This window comes from Equus przewalskii, chromosome 22, assembly GCF_037783145.1.
Source record: "Equus przewalskii isolate Varuska chromosome 22, EquPr2, whole genome shotgun sequence".
Lineage (NCBI taxonomy): Eukaryota > Metazoa > Chordata > Mammalia > Perissodactyla > Equidae > Equus > Equus przewalskii.
In genome coordinates, this window is record NC_091852.1 from 9,978,134 (window position 1) to 10,003,324 (window position 25,191).

The 25,191-nt window shown below is 36.4% G+C and overlaps 1 long non-coding RNA gene across 3 annotated transcripts in view; it reads left to right on the forward strand.

Moving 5' to 3' along the window:
* LOC139078792 (uncharacterized) overlaps positions 1-25,191 on the forward strand; it is a 94,789-nt gene that overhangs the window by 65,227 nt on the left and 4,371 nt on the right. For all 3 annotated transcript variants that reach the window (XR_011531907.1, XR_011531905.1, XR_011531906.1), the window contains one exon: positions 14,388-14,535. This is a non-coding gene — a long non-coding RNA (uncharacterized lncRNA). The remainder of the gene's footprint in view (positions 1-14,387; positions 14,536-25,191) is intronic.

The following is a 25,191-nucleotide window of genomic DNA, read 5'->3' on the forward strand; positions in this document are numbered from 1 at the left end:
AAGTCCTAGATGGCATCTTCTTTCAATATAGGGCTGTTTTATCTACATTGAAAATCTGTTATTTAGTGTAGCCACCCTCATTAAGCATCTTAGCTGAATCTTCTGGATAACTTGCTGCAGTTTCTACATCAGAACTTGCTGCTTCACCTGCACTTTTATGTTATGGAGACGGCTTCCTTCCTTAAACCTCATGAACTAATTAATCTCTGCCTGCTTCAAACTTTTCTTCTGCAGCTTCCTCACCTCTCTCAGCCTCCACAGAAGTGAAAAGAGTTAGGGCCTTGCTCTGGATTAGGCTTTGGCTTCAGGGAAGGTTGTGGCTGGTTTGATCTTCTATCCAGACCACTAAAACTTTCTTCGTGTCAGCGATAAGTCCATTTCACTTTCTTATTATTCATGTGTTCACTGGAGTAGCACTGTTAATTTCCTTCAGGAACTTTTCCTTTGCATTCAAAACTTGGCTAACTGGTGCAAGAGGCCTAGCTTTCAGCCTGTTGGGTTTTGACCTGCCTTCCTCACTAAACTTAATCATTTCTCACTTTTGATTTAAAGTGAGAGATGTGCAATTCTTCCTTTGACTTCAACACTTAGAGGCAGTTGTAGGGTTATGAATTGGCCTAATTTAAACACTGTTGTGGCTCAGGGAACAGGAAGGCCAGAGGAGAGGGAGAGAGACAGGGGAGCAACCAGTTGGTGGAGCAGTCAGAATATACATAACATTTATTGATTAAGTTTGCTGTCTTACATAGGTGTGGTTTGTGGTGCCCCAAAACAATTACAACAGTAACATCAAAGATCACTGATCACAGGGCACCATAACAAATATAATAATAATGAAAAAGTTTGAAATATTGTGAGAAATACCAAAATGTGACACAGAGACATGAAGTGAGCAAATACTGTTAAAAAAATGGCACTGATAGACTTGTTGGACTCAGGATTGTCACAAACCTTCAATTTGTAAAAAAATGCAATTATCTGTCAAGCACAATATAGTGAAGCACAATAATACAAAGTATGCCTGTGTTTGGTTTTCCAATCCCTTCTTACTTACTTACAGTAGTTTTCTTTGTATCTACAATATGACTTTTATTTGTCAATTATAGACATTACAAAATATTCTCTCACTGCTATCTGTCTGTTAATTTTGCCTATCTGTCCTTTGAGGAATAAACATTATTAATTTTGCTTAAATCAAATCTGTCAATGCTTTGATTAATGATTGGCAGTTTGTGGGATCTTTTTTCCATCCCATGTTTATAAAGCTACTTGATATGTACATATCAGCTTTTTTGTTTTGTGTTTCACAATAGGTCATTAATCTCCTTTGAGTATATATTTGAATACGGCGTAGATTAGGGACCCAGCTTTATTTTTAGTAAACCAATTGTTCTGACACTGTTACTAGACTTCCTACCCTTCTGCTTTCTATTGTCTCCTTAATCACATATCAAGTTCTCTTATACATATAGGTCTGAGGCTGAGTTTCCTTCTGTGACTCTTTAGTCTTTTTCTTCCTCTGCCAGTCCCATACTCTTGTTATTATATTTTCACTGTATGCCCTAATATCTGGTAGAGTTTGCTGTTCCATTTCAATTTCCCTTATCAACACAGATTTTGCTACTATGAACTATGTTCTTTTATCTCAATTTTAGAATTTGTTTGTTGAATGCCCAAAATATGTTAACTGCAATTTGATTTGAGCTTGTAGATTAATTTGGGAGATCTGTATCTTTGCAAATTAAGTTTTTTCATTTCTAAACATGCTACCTCTGCCCAATTATTCAAATAATATCCTATCTAATATGCTAGAGATTAAAACTTTTCCTGCAAAATCTTGAACATCCTTAATTAGTTAAATTCTTCAATACTTTATAATACCTTCATATCTTGGCCCTGCCCTTCTGCACCCCTATATTCCAACCCCTGTATATGCACGTGTGATTACATTCAATATCTCTCTCTTGGTGGCTTCTCATGAGTTTTTCATTAGTTCTTCAGATTCCTATACTTTCCTTTGTATTCTATGGCATTTCTGGAGGTGAGATGGCAAAAGCAATCTGCCACCTGTGCTGGTTTTCCCTCATGGCCTTGTTGATCATCCATGACGGTTTGAGCTGGACTTCGTGTTAGTATTTGCAAGTGAACCTCCTAATTGAAATAGTACATCAATATATAGCACACACACCACGTTGATGGCCCTGGGGTTGCTGGGGGCATCATTTTATCTTTGTCACATGATGTCTTCCTTCCTTCCAGTCCTTTTCAATCCTCCATTAACTGAGGTCATCACATGGCTTGCTGAGTCCCTCTCCTCTTTCTATTTCTTCTACCTGCCTTACCCAACAAAGCTCTTCAGTGTTCAAAAGAGCTGGCTCTCCCCTCTGCCATCAGGTCATGATTTCTTCTTGTTCCATTTTTTTTCCCCAGTGACCTGATCTTAGTCATTTAGAAGAGACCGTCTAATTGTTTATACCAGGGGAATTTGCATCCTAATGGAGAAAGTTTCAATCCAAATCAATTTATAATTGGTTTGAAATTTCAGAGTATAGCAAACAAAAACAGTTCAACAAGTACAGTGGAGACTATTTCTGGGCTCTGTCTTGCCAGGTAAGCAAACGAGTGTTGTCTGGGAGGCTAGTCTATGGGTGGCCAATTCTTGGAAGTATTTCTTCCTTTTCTGTAGCTTCTCCCCTTATTTTAATTTTGAGTACAATATGAGCACATAGGATTTATTAAAGTTCTGCATTTTTTTCCTAGTACAATGTTGTGACATTGCAATGTGGGTCTGTAGCACTCTGAGACAGAGGTTTATTCATCAAGCTGTTTAAGAGCAGGTGGTTCTTCGGGCTGAGCTGCAAGGTATGTAAATCGTCAAACCTAGGCCTCCTCAGTCTGGACATTAACCCAGCAAACCTGCAAATTCTAATTAGCTTTCTCTTTAACCTCATTTTACTTTCTCTTTCCATCTTTATTGTGTGGAATTTCAAGCCCTTAATGGGATAAAATTGCTTCTACCTTTGTTTGCAAGATATGTCATTTCAAAATGTAATATCTGAAAAATGTCCAAAGGGGCATTTCATCAGATACACTCCATTCATTAGCAGGAAGGTTACTGAGGTTCTCTTTAAGGTATGTGTAGACTATAAGGATCATTTTGTTCTTGTTGTTTCTGGCGTGTTTTATTCTTTTTCATTCTTGTCTCCTAACTTATCTATATTTACAAACGTATAATCAGGTATATTTGATACATGTAGAAGTTCACCAGCATAAAAAGAAAATTGTGCAATTAAACATTGTGAAATTTGTTTAAAGTTAAATTCTCTGGTAAATTACGCTTGTGTTCATGTTTAGTATGATTTTGATAAATCACAGGAAAATTGATGGCTGTACTAATTTCTTCCAGTAATTTTTAAATTTTCAGATTTATAAAATATAAAAATTGTTGCAACTTATGGTTTTTTGTATTTCCAAAATGTGGTACAGTTATTTGTTTTATGATTATCAAGTATCAGATCCTATTGCGAACATATTCATTAGTAAAAACATTATTCCAGATTTTGAGTATTTTCATTAGCTATACCTGGATAGTATGAAAGGAATTATTATTCATTAGTCAACATTGTTATAAATAATTATTCTTATTATTCTACTTACTTAGTCCTAGGTATAGCACCTAGTGGTATACTTACTATTCTACTTCTGATGTTATCAACTCCAGGAAGCCATGGAAAATGCTTTAGTAAGTACTATATGTAGAGAAGAGACACTAGGATTTAGAAGGTGGTTTTATAGTTTAAGAGAAAAAATTAATGTGGTTTTGTTGTTTTAACTTTTGTTTGCTTTTCTCAAAAGTCTCTTCTTAACTAGTGAGCCCAAAATGTCAGGTCTGTAATCCCAGAAAGAGCATAACCAGCTGTGTGTACTGCTTGGATCACGTAGTTCAATGAGCTGTGTTATCTGCCTCAGTACAATCTCTTCTCAAGCCAGTTACTGTTGCCATAATCATAACCCTTGAAATGTATGGGCAAATAAAGAGTTCCTTTATCAGAAATGAATAACTTCTCATTCACTTTTCTCAAGAGACTCTTAATGGTAAAATCATGGTAAAATGAGCAATTCTTTTTTTCCCTTTATTTGAAAACAATAAAGCATACCCCTGATTTCAAGATTTCTTTCCAGTGTCTCAATAAATTGGCTCCCATGTTATGGAAAGCCTCTTGTGAAGGATATGTTTCTAAAGGAAACTTGTTTCATTAAACCCTCTCCTCAAGCTTTGTTATTGCCTTTTGACCCAAGAAGGGCCACAGAGATGGCCCATCTCTTCCCTGAGGTTACTTAATAAATGATTTTCCATCCATTTCCCCTATAGATAATAATAACAATGTGTAATTCATCCAGTCATTTCCTCTATACTTAATGGTCTCAAATGCGGGTCCTACTTTGGGTTGGCGTGTGGGATAGATTAGAGATTTTATAATGCTGAACCACTTCCATACAAAAAGCCAAATGATTTACCTGACAGGAACTTTTGTGTTGTCTTGTTTTCCAAAGACTGGGATATAGTAGATAAAGCATTGCTATTCTCTACCATGAACCATAAAATCGAAAAGAGATAATGGAGTTTTCCAGAGTTTACCAACACTTGATTCAACGTTACTGGAATAGAATCAGAGGTTCTAATAACTAGGGTAGTTTAAAGCCATTCTGTAAGTTTTTCCGTATTTTTTCTTTAAAAAGTTCCTTCACAATTCTACTTTCCAGATTTTAAAACTCCAGCCATTTGGTTTTGACCAGTTCTGTGGGAGGAGTAATGAAATGTTTTTCCTTCTGTTCGGCCATGTTTTCTTTGGTCAATGCCATTTCAGTTTTCCTGGTTTATTTCTTTCAGATTTTTCTAGCTCATTATCCTTCATACTAAATAGGATAGGGAAAACGTTAGTTAAAAATTTTTTTCCAGATTAGACTTTTGGTAAAGGGTATATCTGAAAGGTCAAAATAGATAAATAGATATAGACAGAGAGAGAGAGAGAGAGAGAATTTGTACCTCCACTAGTTTGTACCTTCAGTAACATAGACTACATTATATTTTTAGTAAAACTGGAATTTAAGACATTAGAAATGAAAGTGAACAATTCATTAAGTGTTTGATAAGTTTTCATTCTAGTTCATGGACGAATCTCTTTGAAAATATTAAATACTGAATAGCTCCACAAAATGGAATTTTTGGGAAAGAGTTTAACCTGATTTTTCCATTCAGTATATCAGCAATTTTATGGTTATTCCTCAGATTAGACCCATCATTTTCTCCTCTTTGTTCTCTGTCTTACTTACATTGCTTTTCCCCAAGTTGTCACTCTTCTTCTGAGAAATACAGTTCATAATGTAAGCTGAAAAATCATGTTAGTAACCAAGTAACTTTGACAACCACTATGTTGTTTACCCTATTTACTCTCTAAAAGAGTATTGTGGAATTCGCGTACAAGCATAAATAGGGTAGAATTTGTAAAGGAAAGTGGGCCTTCAGCTTTTCCCTGACCTAAGTTTGAGTTCACAGTAGAACTCTCCTCTCTTCTTCCACTGGTGGGAAAGGTGGCAGAGTTCTATTTACCTTTAGCTCTCTGAGTGCTAATTGCTTCTTTGAAACCATATTGCTTTCTTTTTGCCCTCTTGCAGAAAGCCCACCATTATTCACACATAGCAAATTGTAGCCAAAAATGGAAGAATGTATGAGAGTAATTTCTTTATTGAAGTGCTATTTCTTTCTCATTTAGATTCCTGAGTTGGGAAACAACTTACAGTTAATGTGTATATTTAATAAGAAAGTACTTTCCTTATTTACCCTCACAAAATGTTATTCAGTTAATGGTGGCTTAGAAGTGAGGAAATGTAATATAGTGAGTCCTTATTATCTAATTCCTACAAGAACAGTTTGAAGTGAGTGTTTGTATTCCTATTTACAGATAAGAAAGTTGAGCCTCGAAAGGTCTCGGTAACTGCTCAAGATCACAATGGAGAGAGCTGAGAATCAAACTCAAATCTGCTTTATTCCACAGCCCAAGTTCATAGGTTCTTTACTTTACTAACTCCTAAAGGCTATCCGGATATTCCTAGTGGGCATCAGCAAGGTATCAAAGAATGTTAGAACTAGAAGAGATATTAAAGATGATGCCATTTTAATATGCAGAAACAAAAGTCCATAAAGGCAATGTCCTTAATGACATAATCTTAGTAGCAGAGGTCCAATATCTTCCCATTCAAGGGCTCATTGAAGAGAATCCCAAAAGGATTATTTATAACTGTATTTGAGATCCTTTTGGTGTTATTAGCTCTACAGTATAAGAAATTCTTATGATCCTTATCTATTTATTCTCTTCCGACTGCTCTATTCTTAGACTACTCAATTTAAAAATGAGCCTTTTATTCCACAAAAGAAATTTCTAATTTGCAAAGAGTTGATTTCAGGAACGATTGTCTTGAACATTTCAGGAAAGATTTGAAAGCCTGGTCTATAACTCTTGATGATTTGCTTCCTAATCATTACTTATCACCTTTCTTTCTAGCAATTGCTGCCTAAACAACAGGTAAGAGAGACATATCTGCTTCAGTAGGTGTAATATCTCAAATTTCTCAGGACTATACTGATTTCCAATAATTTATCAGAGTTTAACTTTTGTTAGAATGCAGACATTCATGAAAAACCATTGCTCCTTGTATAACAATAGCGAAAAAATGTAGAGTTCATATATATGTATATATATGATTTTTTAAGACATTCAAGAGTTGTGGGTGTAATAAAGTCTAAACTAAGTTCTAGAGAAGAGTGAGATCTTGAGTAAATGCAGGCTGCAGGCTGTTGGCTCTTTCTCCTCCGGGGGCATTTGCTGTATATAGGTGTGTAGGTGGAAGATCAAATCTACCATAGGCAGAGGCAATCTGCTGGGATAAACAGAAAATAATGGAGTTTTTAGTAGCCATGTAGGTGGCATGATTGGCCGCCATGAGTGAGGTCATGAAACATTTATCAAGCTTGTGGCATTGTAGGATGCTGGGGGCTAGATTGGAAAAGGAGAGAGATCTTCATAGTCTTGCACTTGGGTCCCAAAGTCCTGGTAGAATAATGTGCCTATAATACAGATAGCGTGGATCTTATCCTCAAAAGGTTTGAAACAAGACATGAATTAAACTGAAATTGCAACCCCTTGCTGACATAGGACATCTCCTGAATAAATCAATATATATTCAGCTTCTTGCCCTACCTGCCAGAGAAAGGAAAAGGTATGCTCTCTTTGGGGACAGGGCAGATATTTAAGTCTCTTTATTTTTTTTATTTTTAATATATAATATCTGACATGTATCTACAAATTGCAAGACATATGAAGAATCAGGGAAACATCACCCAAAATCAAGAACAAAAATAAGGAGTAGAGGTAGACACATAGCCTCAGATTTTAGAATTAGTAGAAAAAGAATTTAAAATGGTTACCATAAATATGTTAAAGAAAATAGAGGCAATGATGAATACAATAATTGAAAAGTAACAATTTAACAAAGAAATAGAAACTCTAAAAAGAAAATCAAATGGACATTATATAACTGGAAAATAAAAGGTCTGAAATTAAGAATTTTTGGATGGACTTAACGGTAGATTGACAAAGTAGATTGAAGCATCAGTGAATTTGAGTTCGGGTCAATATAAGTTAGAAAAATCGAAGCACAGAAATAAAAAGAATAAAAAAATTAAAGCATCAAGTAACTTGCCCTACATGCATATAATTTGTAGTATGGGTAGAACGCATATTTTTCCTTTCAAAAATGTTGTCTCCAGATATATGATAATATGGGAAGAGAGAAGAGCAGTGTTTTGTTTTTCTCTTTTGACCTCAAGGAGAGAGATGTAACAGTATTTTTTTTTCTCCCAAATATAAATTCCTTGAGTGTATTCATTGAACCAATATTTATGAAATTCCTACTGTGTCCCAGGTCGTGGAGATCTATCAATGAAAAGGACTACATTCTAGGATCTGGAGATAGGGCAGTGAAAGAAATAAACTCTCCATGTGCATGAATTTCACTTTCAAGTAGAAAGAGACAGAAAATAAAATTGTGTTTGTGTCTGGAAGGGTGGGACATGTATGTGCGTGCATGTGTGATGATAAGTGCTTTAAAAAAAGGTCAAGTGTCGAAAGGAGATATAGTGTGCGCAGGGGAGAGAGGACTGTGTAATGTTTTAAATTGAATGGTCTGGAAATGCTTCCCTGGTGAGTTGACGTTTGAGTAGATACTTGAATAAAGTGTGGTGACATGCCATGAAGATAACTTGGAACGTGTTTTCAGCAGAAGAGACGATGAGTGCTAGGACAGCGAACATGCAGAGGCACGCACGCTGTGTTGAAGGAACGACAGAGTTCAGCCTGGCCCTGGTACAGAGATCAAGGGGGAGCATAGTAGAAGAAAAGACAGGAAAGTTAGTTGGAGCTAGGACTAACAGGGGAGTTAGGCCGTGATAAGGACGGGGCCTTTGCTCTAAAGGATGTGGGGGCCCCCTACCTGACATATTTTAAAAAAAATCTTTCTGCTCTTAGGTAGAAAGGCAGAATGGAAAAAGGAGACACAGAACAACTAAGGAGTACTGGTCCAGTTAAGAGATGGTGGTGGCTGGGCGAGGATGGTGGTAATGGAGGCGGACAGATATATTCAGAATTTAAATATAAGTTTTAGCTAACGTTAACAGCATTTAAGGATAGACTCAATGCACGATAAGAGAGCGAAAGAGGAATTAATACATTTTACTTATGGCTGTTTAAAATGCTAGTGGGGAATAATTTCCATCTCTTTTGTGAGTTGGCAATGATTTCCTAGAAATGTTTTTGAAGAGAAAATTTTGAGTCAAAGTAAAACTAAAAATTGTTGAAACAATTGGTGATGTTGACCATGTGTGGAGGGGGAGAATATACTGGGATACATGCTATGTACTTGTGATCCTTAGATGAGACTAAATAAACTAAAATTTATTTTTATTCACTGATCCATATGATTTTTCTGCCTTCTTCTGTTCTAAAAGGTCATCACTCACCCTATTTTGCTTTCATTTATCTACAAAACTGTCAAATATTTGGTTTGTTACCTCTTCCAGAGATTCTTTATCATTTTTATGGAGATAAAATTTATATAAACTGAAACACACAGACCATAAGTGTACAATTTGATGTCTTGTCAACTATACAAATATCTCCACATAACCCCACTTAAGATAAAAAATTTTTTCAGATAAAGGAAGTTTTCTCATACCTCTTTGTTAGTTGCAACTCCCTATTTGTAATCAGAATGATTTTTATCACTTTAGATTAGTTTTGCCTGATTTCAAACTTACTTGGTCTGGCTTCTTTCCAACAGAATGTTTTGAGATTTATCCATATCATTTTGTGTATCAGTTGGTTTATTTTTTTATTAGTGCTGAGGAGGATTCCATTATAAAAATATATCCCACTATCCATCCATTCTCTCTTGTGGATTGATGTTTGGATTGTTTTCACCTTGGGGATGGTAAAAATAAAGCTACAATATACATTCCTATACAAATGAGATTCTTCATTTTAATTGACTTCAATGTATGATATGTTTGTAGGGAGAAGGAGACAAAAATTAGGGCCTGCACAAAATGAGGTCATAAAATCCCAGATAAAGCCAAAGTCCTTGAGAGGAGACCTCCTATTTTCCACTGAAATAGGAATTACTTTAAAAAAAAGAGAAACGTTGAAGATAGCGTGTCTGTTTCAGACTTTTCCCTGGTAAGGATTTAGCAAAAAGAAAGAAAAAATTCTCTCTTGAGGATTTAGAACCACCTCTAGCTCTCACACAAGTTTTGGGTTATAACTGATGCTCACCTGGTATTCTGAAAATCCCCAAACTGGGATTTTAGTTTTAAAGTATATTGGATCCGTCTTTATCCAGGAACCTAACAGAAGCCAAACCAAATCCTTAATGGAAAAGTGATGTTTAAGAGTAACTCTCAAAACTCACCATAAAGTTGTAAGGAGCACATCTCTCACCTTCCCCCCACCCCCACACACAAAGGACATACTTGAGGAAGCAAGATACTGTGAATGAGAGTTGATAGAAACAACAAACTGAAGAATTCGTCTCACAAAGTTGAAGATATTGGGATTATCAGATAGAGATCGTTAAAAAGCCTGTTTATTATGATTGAAGAAATCAAAGAGGGTATTGAATACATGACTAAGAAACAAGAGGGGAAAACAAAAACAGACAGATTTGAAAAAGACAAACATAATATCTAAAAATGAAAAATTATAATAATTAAAACTCAAATCTCAATATGTAGGCTTAAGAAGAAAGGAGACAGTTGAAAAATTGAAATTGCAAAATTCATAAGCAGAAAATTAGATTTTAAAAAGTGACCTAGAATGGTGAAGAGAAGGATAAAGAAGTAGAGAATGTGAAAGAAATGTTAAGAGATCTAGATAATGCAATGAGATTTTCTAACATACTGAGTTCCAGAGGGAGAGAATAGAGAGCACATAAAAATGCAACATGTGCATCTCACATTTCAAAATTACAAGTTGGCTTGTTTTTCCTTCCTCATACAATTTTTTAAAAAAAATTAAAATTAAAAAAGCTATAAGATATAATACATATCACATAAAATTTCCTCTTAAAAGTATCCAATTCAGTGGTCTTTACTATATTTACAAAGTCGTGCAGTTATCGTCACTATCTAGTTCCAGAACATTTTATCACTCCTAAGTAAATCCCATAGCCATTAGGAGTCACTCTTCATTCCACTTTCTGTCTCTATGGGATTGCCTATTTTGCATATTTCATATAAATGGGATCCTCCAATATGTGGCCTTTTGTTTCTGGCTTCTGTCTCTTATAACAAGGTTTACAAAGTTCATCCATGTTGTAGCAAGCATCAGTACTTCATTCCCTTTTATTGTTGAATAATATTCCATTGTATGGATATACCATGTTTTATTTCTCTGTTCATCAGTGGGGTTCATCATTTGGGTTGTTTAAACTTTTTGGCTACTGAATGATGATACTGTTTTGTTTTTTCTGATGGACATTCCACCACCAACCTCTAACACCTTTCTCCCAACACTAGTCTTTAGCTACTGTGTCTGCCATTCTCAACCTCAAATGCATATTGTTCTGTTACTATAAACCTTGTCCTAGATAGTTTATGATTAGATATAATGAAATATACAATACCCAATTCCACTTTTATAAATGGATTTTAGGGGCATCTCCATGTTGGCATTTCATACTTTCACAAGCCCCATGATCTTTCAAAGCAAAAATAAAAAAGCTAACCCATTTTAACTTCTACTAAAACTATATGTCCTGGAATAGTTTCTTATTGATGGCTGAGGAAATTACAACACATTATTAATATTATATTGTTTAGATTTTCTCTCTGAGAATTCTATAAAGAAGTTTGGACCAAAAACATAATTTTAAAGATCCTTATTAAGCAAAACTATTTTTTAATGAATTCTCTTAGCTTTTGTTAGAGATATCCACTCTCTCTGGTCCAAGCAGCATCTGACTGAGAGAGATTTTAAGTGACACCAGGGTACAATCAAATAGCTTAACTGAGCAAAGGAGAGCTTAGCAGAACTGAAAGGCATGCTTCAGTTTCAACTGAAGTCTTATTTCTATCCTAGTTCACAAGCTGTCAAACCTGCATTGGAGTATGCCGTCCTTTCTCCTTCACTTAGCGTCTGATGTGCACAACCGAAGCACTCACAGCTGGTGCTGATCAGACCAGGCCAAACATTCAAAAACTTACATCAGTTGAAGCAAGGCCAGGGGTCAGACATCCTTGGCAAAACTCGCTAAACATTTTTGTAAAATTACTTGCAGATTCATCAAGTTACCAGTAATTTTTCTGCACGATTCCAATCCAAAATGCATTGGTGTGCCTGTGGATGTGCTTTTTAAACTCAAGCAAAAAGTAAATAATTGCCCAATTTGCATTGCTGAAAATATGGGACCTGAGGGGTGGGTGTAGAAGGGGCAAATTAAATGGGAGAAAAAAATGAGCATTCCCAGAGAGCAGCTATTCTAGAAGTTAAGAGGCTAGCTTTTAAAAAGAAAATGACCTTGAGAGTTGGAAGTGCACGGGGGTGGGGGGAGGGGCAGTGGGGATAAAAGACCCAAAACAGTCAGGGCTGTGATCCAGAATAAAAAGGAAATGGAAATGCTTTAATTTTGCCCCTAAAGCAATGGAAATTTATTGTGTGTATTTGGATGTAGATTTTACAGTGTTTTATTACCCTAATGGGTAAGCCGAAAAAATCCATTTCATCCATTTTATGACATTATGGCCCTTTTGGAATGAGATCTAGGCCATTGGCAAGAAACATTAGTTTGGTTGGGCAAAGGTCAGTTCAAAGTTAAGGCATCATTCTCACATAGCTGGATTGCCAAAGGGACTCTTCAATCATATAGACCTTGAAACAATGAGAAGGTGACATAGGAAACTTAAGCTTGTGACGGCTATGTCAGACACTTTATTGTCACAGAGTAAACAAATCTTGTTTGCTTACCTATGAAATAAACAAAAACTATAGAGAATGCTTAAAAAAAAGTCAGCCTACATTTTTTTTGTATTGCTTCAACAGGTCTCTCCCCTGGGGATGCATTACCTTTTTTTCTGTGAGTTGCTCTCCTTGTACATTTTATTGCTTACTTTGCTCTTAAATTATTATAATTGCTTACTATTTGCATCCATTTCTCATTGAGATAAGGGACCATGTCTTATTTGTTTTTGTATTTACAGTGTCTGGCAGATAGTAGCTGCTTAATAAATATGCGCAGACTAAATCATTACTTTGAAGCAATCAAGATTATGAAAAGGATGTCCTGCAAACTATATTTGTTGAGATTAAAGTAATTATTCTTTATTTAGAGTCTTTCCTCTGAAACCATATAAATCCCTTGGGTTTGAAAAAATTGTCTGGAAGAGTTCAGTGGATTGGCTTTCCTTGAGAGGCAGCCAACATTTTCTCTTTTGATCCGTAATTGGAATAAAGTGAGGACAGCCATTTAGATGTTCTTTCAGTAGTTCCTAAATTAATCCAGACTCACAAAAGGAGGAGGAGGAAGAGACAGGGAGGAAAGTGAAGGAGAAGATAGAAGCAGAAAGAAGGCTAGGGGAAGGGAGAGAGGGGAAGATTGGCCAAGAAATCCACTGCTGTGTTTGTCTTAAGACATTAGCGCCTTTTATGTAATTGTAATTTTGGCCCCAAATTTTATTTTTACCACATGTGCCTTGGTTTAAACAACTCCCAGAACTGTGCCATGAAATGTTCCTAGTTCAGCATCACACCTGGGTCCAGTTCAAGAACCTAACCACTTCTAGTCCTCACGCTAAAGCCTCATTCTAGTATGCCAGAAAAAACAGCCATTGCCATTTACCATCTGGATCCAATGTATTCTTCTTATTAATTCTTTATATTTTTAAGTTATTTTACAAAAACTTCACAACAGTAAGAATAGGGGGGTAGTGAAAACCATTTAGGAATTTTAATAAGAATTTGAACATAAACAAAATCTTAGTTCCTATTTTCCCGATTTTGACGTTCTATTTGCCCACAATGGGCAACATCCTCTGAATGCAAATAATTGTTCATGAGCGGTCAGGCAAGAACCTGGGACATATCCATCTTGTAACACATAGTCTATATTTCACATACATATATAATAGGTTCTAGCTTCTTGTTAATTCTTGTTCTTATTGCATTTGCATTATCAAAATGTAATATGTAAAAATAATTTTTGAAACTTTTGGTTGACCTAAGTTTGGTTGCATCTTCTTTGCTCTGTAATTACAAACCGTTTTCAGTTTTACATTTATAAACACCATTCAGAATGATCAATGATTTTTTTTTCATTTCTACATGACATTTTTTTCCAACCACCATTTTATACACATCTGTCTTCAGCCTTTGCCTGCTTACAAACTGTATCAAGTAAAATTTGGTGCACAGACATCATAATGGCTGAATGAATACTGCCACTCATCCTTTTAACAAAAAGGGGTGGTCCAGTTTTTGTCACAAATATTGCATAGTGCTTTCTGTTGAATGACTAACCATATGGGAAAACCATATTTTTTTTTTCATTCTTAGAAACACATGTGTCAAAATATATATTGATTTTTGAATTTGAGAAAATTCAACGAGGATATTATAATCTTAATGTTTGTAATGTGACATTTTGCTTATGTGATGAATTTCACTATCATCATTAGAGTATAAAGTGCGTCTATCCATCTGTTTGCATTTGGTTTCTGAATCATCTTGCAGTTGTGAAATATCTTTCTTTCTCTATTTTCTTCTGTTTGCCATTATGGGAAGAACATGAAAAATTCTGAGTTCAAAATTATGTTCAATGGGAACTGAAAGTAGACTACAAAGAGGATGCCTCCAGTCTCCTTTTATACCTTCCCAAAAGATGATGTAATACTTTGAACAGCCAAGAAGAGAACTGAAGGGTGGTACACTAGTGAGTATTTATTTCAATATTTTATTCTTCTTCTAGGTAAGTTAATTATTCTTCTGTTTTCTTATTGTTTTTCTAAAGTATATCTGGGAATAATTGATAAGTAATGAGAAAATAATTCCTAGGATGACTAAATAACAAAATTTTCAAGACAGAGGAAAAAAACAAAATCACTAAGAACTTAGAATGTATCTTAGATGTATAAAAGCTTCCACTGGATCCAAACCATAATTACAAAACAGAATGAGTTTTATTCTAGTTTAACAAAATAATGTGACTCTTTCTTTTAATGCTTTGGAAGATACCCAAGAAAGAATAAAAGTCATTAAATATTAATACTTACAAATAGAACTATTCTAAAAAGAATTCATAAAGCTGGGTCAGATGAACCCTGATAGTGTATTGAGTTAGCCAGATATATAACAAATACTTTTTAACAGCAGAAATTAGCAGTGTATATTTGCCTGTTGAAACGTACCGTCCGTCATTCTACATTCTGTACAACATTGGGGCTAACATTCTGGTGTTCCATTTTGATCATATTCATTACAATGTTCCTTATAAATCCAACTCAGCACTGATTTTGCTCTGGATCAGTCCTGAGGACTTTGATCTAGTTCACTGTCCCCACAGGTGGAAGGGTGTGAAACTCTTGATTCAGTAAACAACTTAAGCTTTTGATCTGAAAATAAATAGCTTCTAGGGAAATAGAACGAAAACGTATTTCATTTTCCTGGCTCTGTCTGTCTCTCTTTCTCACTCAGAAACTCCAGCTGCATACAAATCACCTCTCTCCTCATCCTATCTGGGAGCACCTAGTGGTACCTCACATGTCTTCAAGACAATGTTCACTTTCTTTCAGGCACAGTGCTTCTCAGAGCTGCTCCGTTAGCAATAGTGATGTTCCTGCCAGTGGCTGCTGGGCCAAGTGCAAAGTCTCTCTCATTGATAAACTTAGCCTGCAATTTCTCTGCAGAGTCTATAAGTCTTCAGGGTATAGAGGAACGAAGAATGCCTATTTTTGTTTTTCATATAACAATCTGTGGTAGAGATCCCAAAGAAATGTTGTTTGGACCCAAATGTGTTACAGAGTTCAGGGAAGCGGTGTGTTTAGGTTTCACCCAGAATTCTCTCTGCCTCTCCTTTTGCCTCTAACAGGATTCCATAGGGTTGGGCAAGGCTAGCTTTGAGTTGAGGCAACCTGCGGACAATATCTTTCTCTGAAAGTCACTAAAAGTATCCAGATTCTGCCTCTTCACTTAGTTTTGTTATACTCCCGTTGGTTTTCTGCAATCTCCTTGCAAACAAACTTCTGTAGAGTCTCCTTAACTAGTTGGTCAGATGTAGCTGTGTAGATTTCATCACAACATGCTCTTCCTCCCTGGAGATTCAGATGAAGTACAAATCTCATTCATTTGGGCCCACCCAAAAGTTGCCAAATATGTCACAAATTCCTTCAGTGTAGTGGTGCACAGTAAATGACAATATCTTAGACTGCAATCCCTCTGTACTTAAATCTAAACAAAACTTATTGTTTTTGTTTCTGTCAGTAAATGTTATATATCCTTATGTCAGAATTTGGAGAACAACAAAATGTGTGAAGAAGAAAATGTGGACTGTATCATACTATGCTCATGATTATTAATCTGAGCTTGAGATAGATGTAGAGAAGAGAGACCAGTATTTTATTCTTAAACTTGAAATTCATTTGTCTTAACTCTGTATGCTTTGACAATATTTTAGCTGACTACTTAAAACATGTTGAATAAAAATAATTATGTGAAATGCTCAGTTTTACAAAATTGGCATCACATTGTAAATTCAGTTTTATATCCTCCTTTCTCACTTAAATTTATATTTGAGCATTTTCCATGTCATTAAACATTATTTGAAAATACAGTTTTAATGGCTTTGTAATAGACTATTGTAAGGAAATATCATAATATATTTAACTAATCTCCTATTGTATCCCATTTTTCACGATTATAAAAAAAGTTATAAACAGTCATGTCTGTAAATTTTGACTGCATATCTCTGATTGTTATTTCTCTGGGATGGATTTCTTGGAATAGAATTACTACTTCAAACTTTAAGAATAATTCTAAGGCTTTTGAACATATCGCCAACTTGCCCTCTCAAATGGGTATATGAATTACAGTTTAAATGCCTTTCAAAGCATTGATTCCAAATCCAAAAAACTTTGGAAGGTCTCTGTTCTCCTCTGCTCTAAGGCTGAAATATTCGAGAGGTTTCAAATTAGATGGTTCACTTTAATTATTTATTTAGCTGACTGGTCTTCCCAGAAGGATGCAAAATGTGATTGCAGCCAAGAAATTCTAGTCTTTTAGCATTTCCCCTGGATTATTAAGATAATTTGACCTCATAAAAGATTTCATTTAAAAGCGAGAGGTTACTCCTCTGGCTGGGTGACCTCACTTATTTAGAAATATTTTCTTCTATTTCAAGCATCTGTTTTGAACAAAACAAAGTTCCCTGTCATCCACGCAATTCTGGAAGGGAAGAATTGTTAATCCCGTTGTTTGTATAAATGCTGAAGGTGATGCTCAGAGAGCTTTGCAGCATGTGACACACAAAATACGTGGTAAAGCCGTGATTCAGACCCAGGTCTGTGTGTTTATAGGGCCTCTGTGAAGTCCTCTGTACTATTCTTGATATCTAATTCATAGATTTATGGATTTTTGTGATATGAGCAGAGCTCTTGTTGTAGTTGGAGCCCAAGTATTTGGTATTAGTCCAGATTGGAATGGAGGAATTGTTTACCATTCAATCTTTCACGTCTTCAGTCCTGTTTATTCAGCATCATCTATGTGTCAGTTCTTATGTGAAACACTGCTCTTCAGGATACCCGGATTTGTTATACAGGAAGCCCATATTTATTTTGGTCAAGGAATATTAAATTCTCTACATCTACTGCGTCAAGGGGGCAGCACCCTGGCAAAGATGAGCAGACCCAGATAAATCCCAGGATCTGCTGATGTCAAGCTTGACGCTTTATATGTTCCAATTTCTCTAACTTAACATGGTAAATATTCTGAAGAGCCTTTGCTATTGTTCTTTGTCAGCCCTCAGATTTTTCCCCATTTATTTTCTCCCAAGATATTTTTGCCTACAACTATATTGTTCAGTGTGTTTAGGAAAAGGAAATAGCAAAGTGGTGCGGCCCTTCAAACAAATAATACCAAGAGCAAATGGAGAAAAATGGGGCTGACTCCATAAGGAAACCACACTTCGGGTGACATTGATTTGTATCCAGGAATGCCTAAAAGGCTCTCTAGTGATTCTAAATACTTAAGAGCATATTCATTTCCTTCCAGAAGAAACCAAAATTACCCAGTAATTTAATTCTTATTGAACAAGAAAGGCAGTCAGTTACATACACACACACTCATAAACTCAACTGGTCTTGCTTTGCCTGTTTCCATCTGCTGGAGACTGAAGGGTTAGAAATATATTGACACAACATGAAATGAGGAGACAAACTTCAGCTATTGTTAGCGTGGCCTTGGGCTTCTTGGAATGTCAAGTGATCCGTCAAGGAGTTCGTAGCCAAATTGCCTGTGACAGAATATTTTCTCTTAGAGAAGCTGACAAATAACCTACAATGCAAACTTGCTGTTCTCAACAATAGCAGTAAAGGTACCCGCAGTATAATGAGTTAAAAAAGAGGGGGTCGGAAAATTTTCAGGACACATTTGTATTCCTTCTCTTTACTTTTCCCTTTTATCTGCCTTTATTCCTATTCGTGACACAATTGTTTATTGTCTCCTGAATTGTTTTAGGTAGTTTTAAAAATTCTTATTAACGTCCTTGTTTTACCTAGAAAGATAACTAATGGTTGATTACTGACTGATCTGTTTGGGCAGGAGACTGCCATCCAAGAAAGTTTACTGTAGCAGGTAGACTATAGTTTACACTATCTATTTTTGGATAGCCAACACCTTTTCCATATGAAAAGAAGATAGCATCAGAAGTACACCTACTAAAATGAAAGCGAAGTTTGCTGGAAAATACTGTCATCTTTTATTCAGAACGCTTAGCTTTACAGCAAGGGAGGGGCCTTTCTGTTGCTACTAAAACTTCTCTTATGTAGAAGATTTTCCTCCCAGGTTCTTTGCAGAAAACAACCTACCTGATTTGTACAAAAGAACACTGCTCTCTAGTGGAATAAGGGGAAAGAAAACCATTACTTCACTCTCGCTTTTCTTGCCTTCTTGGCTGCTGCTGACGAAAGGCGGCTGAGCTTTCACCTGGACTTATGACATGTTATGATATATGGCTACAATTATTGTGATATTATACTGTGAAGTGGTTTTGCTCTTGTAATCAAGCAAAAATCTTTTTCCCCCCAAACCTTCTTTTGTAAATTGAAACCAGTAGGTCTCCCCATCCCTCCCTTCTCAGCTGCTGCCTCTACCAAAAAGAAAAAAAGCCTGCAACTAATAATGATTTAATTTACACAGGAACTTGCAATAATTTAACTCACATCAGGTTAATTTGAAAGTGATTAATGGCAGCATTTATGGGGCTGGAAATTTTTAATAATGCTTTCCTGGTGAATTTATAGCATTCGTGTTCCAGACCATGGGCTACCTTTTCTGGGTACACATCTTGTGTCTCCCCCATGCCCATGTATGATGTCCATCCCTCCTTTATCCAGCCTCCTCTGTGGCACAGGTGGAGGGGAAAGTGAAGATTTTCAATGCCACATTTTCTGTCTTAGTGGGAGAGGCTACAAAATTAATACCAATTTGCTCCAATAGGAGATTCTTTGCCCCAGAATTGTTGTTGCCATACACAACATTTTTCAACAATACATGCAAGAATTATGGGTTCCTCTGATGTCCTTGATCACCCAGCTCATACATTCTGAGCTGGCCATCATAAAATGGATTTTCTGGACTTGGCCTCATGGTTTCATACCACGGGGCTGGCTCAAATGTGGTTGGGAATATGTGCATTCCAAACAGATACACACATTTTGAGGGATTAAAAATGCAGCCAGCAGTCTTCCAAAGATTTATTATCTACCTATCCTATTCCAAAGACCCTGAAAAGTGACTTTAAGTTGGTTCTTCTGTCCAACCTCGCCAAACTTGGGGGCAGGAGGAAGCCCTCCTTGGCTCAGAATTTCCATATGCAAATGCACATATGTATGCAATAGCAAGTAAGGATGCATAATTGCCCCCTCCACCACCATACCATTTAAGTTCTATCCTTTTGCTGATGAGCAATGCAGAGAATTTCAGTACTATAAAACCATAAGCAATGGTCTGAGGAAGCAATGCTTTGTCTCAGAGATGGTTGGGAGCAAAGGTGAGGTAGAACCCTTCTCTCTTGTACACTCCTAGCCAGTAGTACACACTGTGCTTACCCCACAGCCTGCTCCGGTTCTGCGAATCATTGTCTATGGTTGTGAGGAGTAGAAGTCAATAGCAAAAAGAAAAAAGGTGTTTTGTGAGAGTGAAAAGCATACTTGTCTTTTGTTGTGTTTCATATTTAGTTTCTCTCCACCTCTCACATCTAAGCAAAATTAAAAATCTCTAATTAAAAACTCCCTTGAGCTATGTCTGCTATAGAAAAGGTAGTAAAATGATGATGTTTTTAAAAAAATTTATCTCCTCCAAACCAGAGAAGCAAGACAGAGCTTCAAAAGTCTGGTCAGGGGGACTTGTTGGTTACCATTTTCACTTGTGTATGAACAATGGTGGTGGAAGCTACCATTGAAAGTAGGCCTTGTGAAGGGGTGGAAAGAGCATCACAATGAGACACATTCAAGCTTCAGCTCTTCCCCCAAGACATTTGAGCCTTGCATCGTCACTGCTATGCTTCTCAATTTTTTCATCTCTAAGAATTACCCACATTAAGAATTCTTATGGGGATCAAATAATGCAATATGTGAGAAAGATTTCAGAAAAAACATAATGCACTGCATATATTGAGGAGTTTGTATACTATCTTGGCTGTATGCCAGGTAACCAAGATGAACTCTATTTCAAAGTGTGTGAATTCTGGTTTCTTAATCTCTCAAAGCCTGAGTTTCTGCTCCAGGAAAATAGTAATAGTAACTACTTCACTCAGAAAGTTGTCGTGAAGCCTGGAGATAATGTATGCCCAGTATCTGGCCTAGGTTATGGCACATAACTTAGGCTCCACAAATGATAAGTGCGATAAAGATATACTTGATAATGAGGGTTAGAGATAGTGATGGCAAGTACCTAGTCCAGTTCTGGTTATACAGCACTATAAATGCTAAGTGGGATGATAATGATAGTGATGATAATCATCATAATATTGTTGCTATTGATAGTGATGATGACAATAACAAAGAAGTTGACAAAGATAGAGAAGAAAATGCTGGATACGATAGCTGGCAAATTTTAGTTGGAAGCAGTACAGTGTGGTCAAAAAAATCCAATGTATTTGAGTTTGAAAACTGTTTCCAATTGTTAGTCATATCTTGACCCTCAGCAAGTTATTAATTTCTTTGAGCCTAGATTTTCTCATCTGTATAAATTTTGGTGCTGCTTTAAGGAGATGTCACTAAAGTATGTGCTCCAACTACTGACATCTAGTATATTCTGGATATATGTTAACCCGTTCCTCCTTCTGCCATCAGCATACATATCCGGAGCAGCTTGTTTTATCTTATTTGCTTTTAAATTTTGGACATTGAGATTCATACCTTCTATTTTTGGGGGAGGAAATTGCTCTTCCATATATATATATACTCACATTCCATTGGTCACAGCTAGTCCTATAAGACTAATTATGTGCAAAGAGATTAGTGGGAGCAAGAATCTCCAGCCCTTCCTCCCAAACACAGTAGACACTCCCCATTTCCCCAAGGGAGGCAAAAAAAACATCCACCCTGCTCCTTCCATCCAACTCAAAATTCCAGAATCTCCAGGAGTTTCACAATCTTTACCATCATATCCAGACCTGGCTTCTCAAGGTCCAGTGGCCTAAGATCTAAAAGAACAATCTATCTTCAAGTTTCTATGGATTTACCATTAAAGGATGCAGGATATTCACAATGAAAATGTTCTTCTTTAAGGCAAGATTTCAGCCATAGCAAAAGTGAATGCCCCCTACCTTGAGGCGAGGACGTTCCTTAAATAGCCCAGGATTCTTGCATGTAACCCTTATTCATTGTGCTCTATGACCCCAGGCTCAGAGATAGCTGAGGTTCTTCCTCGTCCATTATCCTCCACGGCCATATTTGAAGTGAAATTGGGACAAATGCCCAACTTGGAGGATATACAACTTCTGTAGGCTGTTTCTTACTCATACAAATGTGGGATATCAAGAGATGTTTTAAAGTTTGACGAGTCAAAGGGGATTTTTAAAAGATTAGACTTGTCTCATTGGCAATACCATTTCTTCCACAATTTAGTAGAACTCTGATTCATTTCCTTGTAGAGAATTCCATATTCTAGTAAAACCTGACAACGTTGAATTCTACCTGAGGCCTGTGCTCCTGAAAAACAGTGATGTTTAACAAATCCCCCACCTGTTTGCATTCTGGGAAACAGCTTACTGCAAAGAATCACCCTTTCCTGTATGACTTATAGAAAACTCACAGATGTCCTCCTCCTTTATCTGTGACAAAGCCTGACATAGACCCTCCAAATTCCCATTCTCATCTCATAAACAATTAGCTGAACTGTTTGTCTCCACGACTAATCTGAACAAAATGCCCACTAACTTGACTTTAGTCATGCTTCTTTCCTTCTTTCAGGTCCCTGAACTTTGTCTTGCCCCTAAATTTAAGCAAACATTGAAACGTGGAACAATTCTCCTTAATGGACCCTTCTGAGAATTGGCTGACTGTAGAGACAAACCATTTTCTGCTTAACTTTACAATCACGCCACCTGCTCATCCCACATCTGCTTCTTTCTAGCCTTGTTTTCTCCTCCTTATAAAAGGAAAGCTAATGAACTTGGATATCTATATGTCTCCCCAGATTTGGGAAGTTTTCAGCTATTATTTCTCTATATAATCTTTCTGCCCGTTTATTCTTCTCTTCTCCTTCTGGAATTCCCATAATGCATGAAGTATTTTGTTTGATAGTGTTCTATAAATCACATAGGCTGTCTTCACCCTTCCTCATTTTTTTTCTTTGTGCTCTGCCTGGATGATTACAAGAGACTTGTCTTTGAGTTCACAGACCCTTTCTGTTGCCTGATCAAGTCTGCTGTTGGTGTTCTCTATTGCATTTTTCTGATTTTATTTGTTGTATTCTTCAGCTCCAGCCTTTGTTTGGTCCCTTTTTATTATTTCTATCTCTCTGTTAAACTTCTCATTTTGTGCTTATGTTGTTAACCTGACTTTGTTGAGCTGTCTTTTTGTGTTTTCTTGTAGCTCCTTAAAATGACTATCTTGAATTTTTTGGCAGATAAATTGTAGATTTGGGGTCAGTTACTGAAAAATTATTGTGTTGCTTTGGTGGGGTCCTGTTTTGTTGATTTTTTGTGTTCCTTGAAGTCTAGAGTTGCTGTCTTCACCTATGAAGAAGCAGTCACCTCTTCTAGTCTTCTTTACTGACTGGCTTCAGGAGAGAAATACCTTTACCTGCCAGCCCTGCTAGAGATTCAGAGGCTTTCTGTGACCTTTTCTATGGATACTCCTGCTCAACAGTGCTTGTTTCTTCTAAGGGGGGAATTCTTGAGAATGTATGCTTTTTCTTGATCCTGCAAAGCCAGGGCAGGTGCCGACAGCCTCCCCTTTGCTTTCCCTATTGTGGTGCTGAGTGCTCAAGTTTGTGTGCTTTCTCCCAATCCTGCAGAATCAGACCAATTTTCTGTGCATGTCCACTAGCTGTCTGCAAAGGAAACTAAACTATATGATAAATTGTGACTTTGAAAATAAAGCTTCCAACACTTTGAAGACTTCTAATATTAGGTCATCTCTTATAATCACCCTCAATAAAAGCCAATTATGTTAACCTTTAATTATAACTGAAAATTCAACACCATGAAGGATCTGAAGGATATTGCTCAGGCATACGCAATTGGTACTTTTGCTTGATAAAGGAAGTGACTATATTTCTAAACCCATGGTGAGCCAGTGTGATAGAGCAATACATTTTTTATTTAGGAGGTTGGGATTGTGAAGTTTAAAGACTATATAATTGATATAGTTTTATTTAGAGGATAATTTTCTAAACTTACCCATAATTATAAAGTTCAGACATAATTATAAAGTACACAAAGAATCAGCTTTGAAAAATAAAAATGTCCATTGGTAAAAGTGCTTGAAATCAATAACAAAAAGATCAACATGGCAAGTAGCAATTTAAAAAATTAATGCAATAAGTTTTGGAGTAAAAAGCTAAAACCTAAAGCCAGCAGGGAGATAAAGAATGTCTCTGTAAACAGTGACCACAGCCATAAACTGAAGGAAGAGGTTTACATGTAAACCATTCAGAAAGACTCATCAATCAGCTCCATCATTATATCTCATGAGGTTCTGCCTCAGAAAGGCAATAGTGCATGCTACTTGAAACGCAGGAAATTAATGATTATGAGGTCCATTGTTTCTGCAGTTCCAGGTTAGCATCATTATTCTAGTTTTTAATATTCACATTCTTTGTAATGAGTTTCTCATTTTCTTCAATTTTCTTTGGGCAGATATATTTCAATTCCACATAACTTAATAGGGAAATTGTATTAGGATAATACAGGAATAAAAGCTGCTCCTTCATTTTCTGTTTTATTTTTTTCTTCCCTAAGGGAAAAACAAAGTATAAGAAATAATAAAATGAAACTTCACTAGAAAATACAGTGCAAAGTTTTTACATTGATGTTATGGGGGGGACAGGCCCCAAATTCACCGTGTAAACAGAATTCTATCTATCACTCATAAATGCTGACATTTCGGGATGTACACTAGAAAGTTTTGTTAATTCTCCTAAGGTCTTTTACTTTTAACTCCCAGATCAGTTGCCAGATTTTTAGGGCAGCTCTTGGTTGACAGAAAGATTTACTTCAAATCTGGACAGTATTTACCTATTTCAGACTTTCTAATCTTATATAATCTCAAACACTCTTGCCCCTCATTCCACATGCCAACAAAATGTCCAAAATAGTCCCGCATTTCGTGCTTCTAAACCATGTCATGCAGAATTCTACACTGTCTTTTAACTCTGAAATTGACACAAACATCCATTAACACATCATGTGTCCCTGCTATGTGTTTCTGAAAATGTGGTCATTATATTGTCACTATCTGGAGCCTACAAAAAGTTGTGCCTCTTCTCACCCTCATTATAATTAGGAAATAAGGAAATGAGAGTGCTCTTTGAGTACTGAAACAGCAGAATCCGCAAAGATCGGCTCACACCCCATCAAAGACGCACAGCCACCTTTATGCAACAGCCCAGTGTAGTGGATAAGAACACCAGCAGCAGTCCCAGGCTGCTGGGTGTGTGTTCAAGGCCCCATCCCTTTTGGTTGTGTGCACTTGGGCAACTTAGTTAATGTACTTGTGCCCCTATTTTCTCACCTCTAAAATGGAGATGAAAATAATAGTACCTGTATCATGGGGTTTTGGGGCTACATTGGTTACTACATGAAAAATGCTTTCAGGAGTGCCTGGCACATAGTAAGTGATAAGATATCTTTTTCCTCATTTATGGC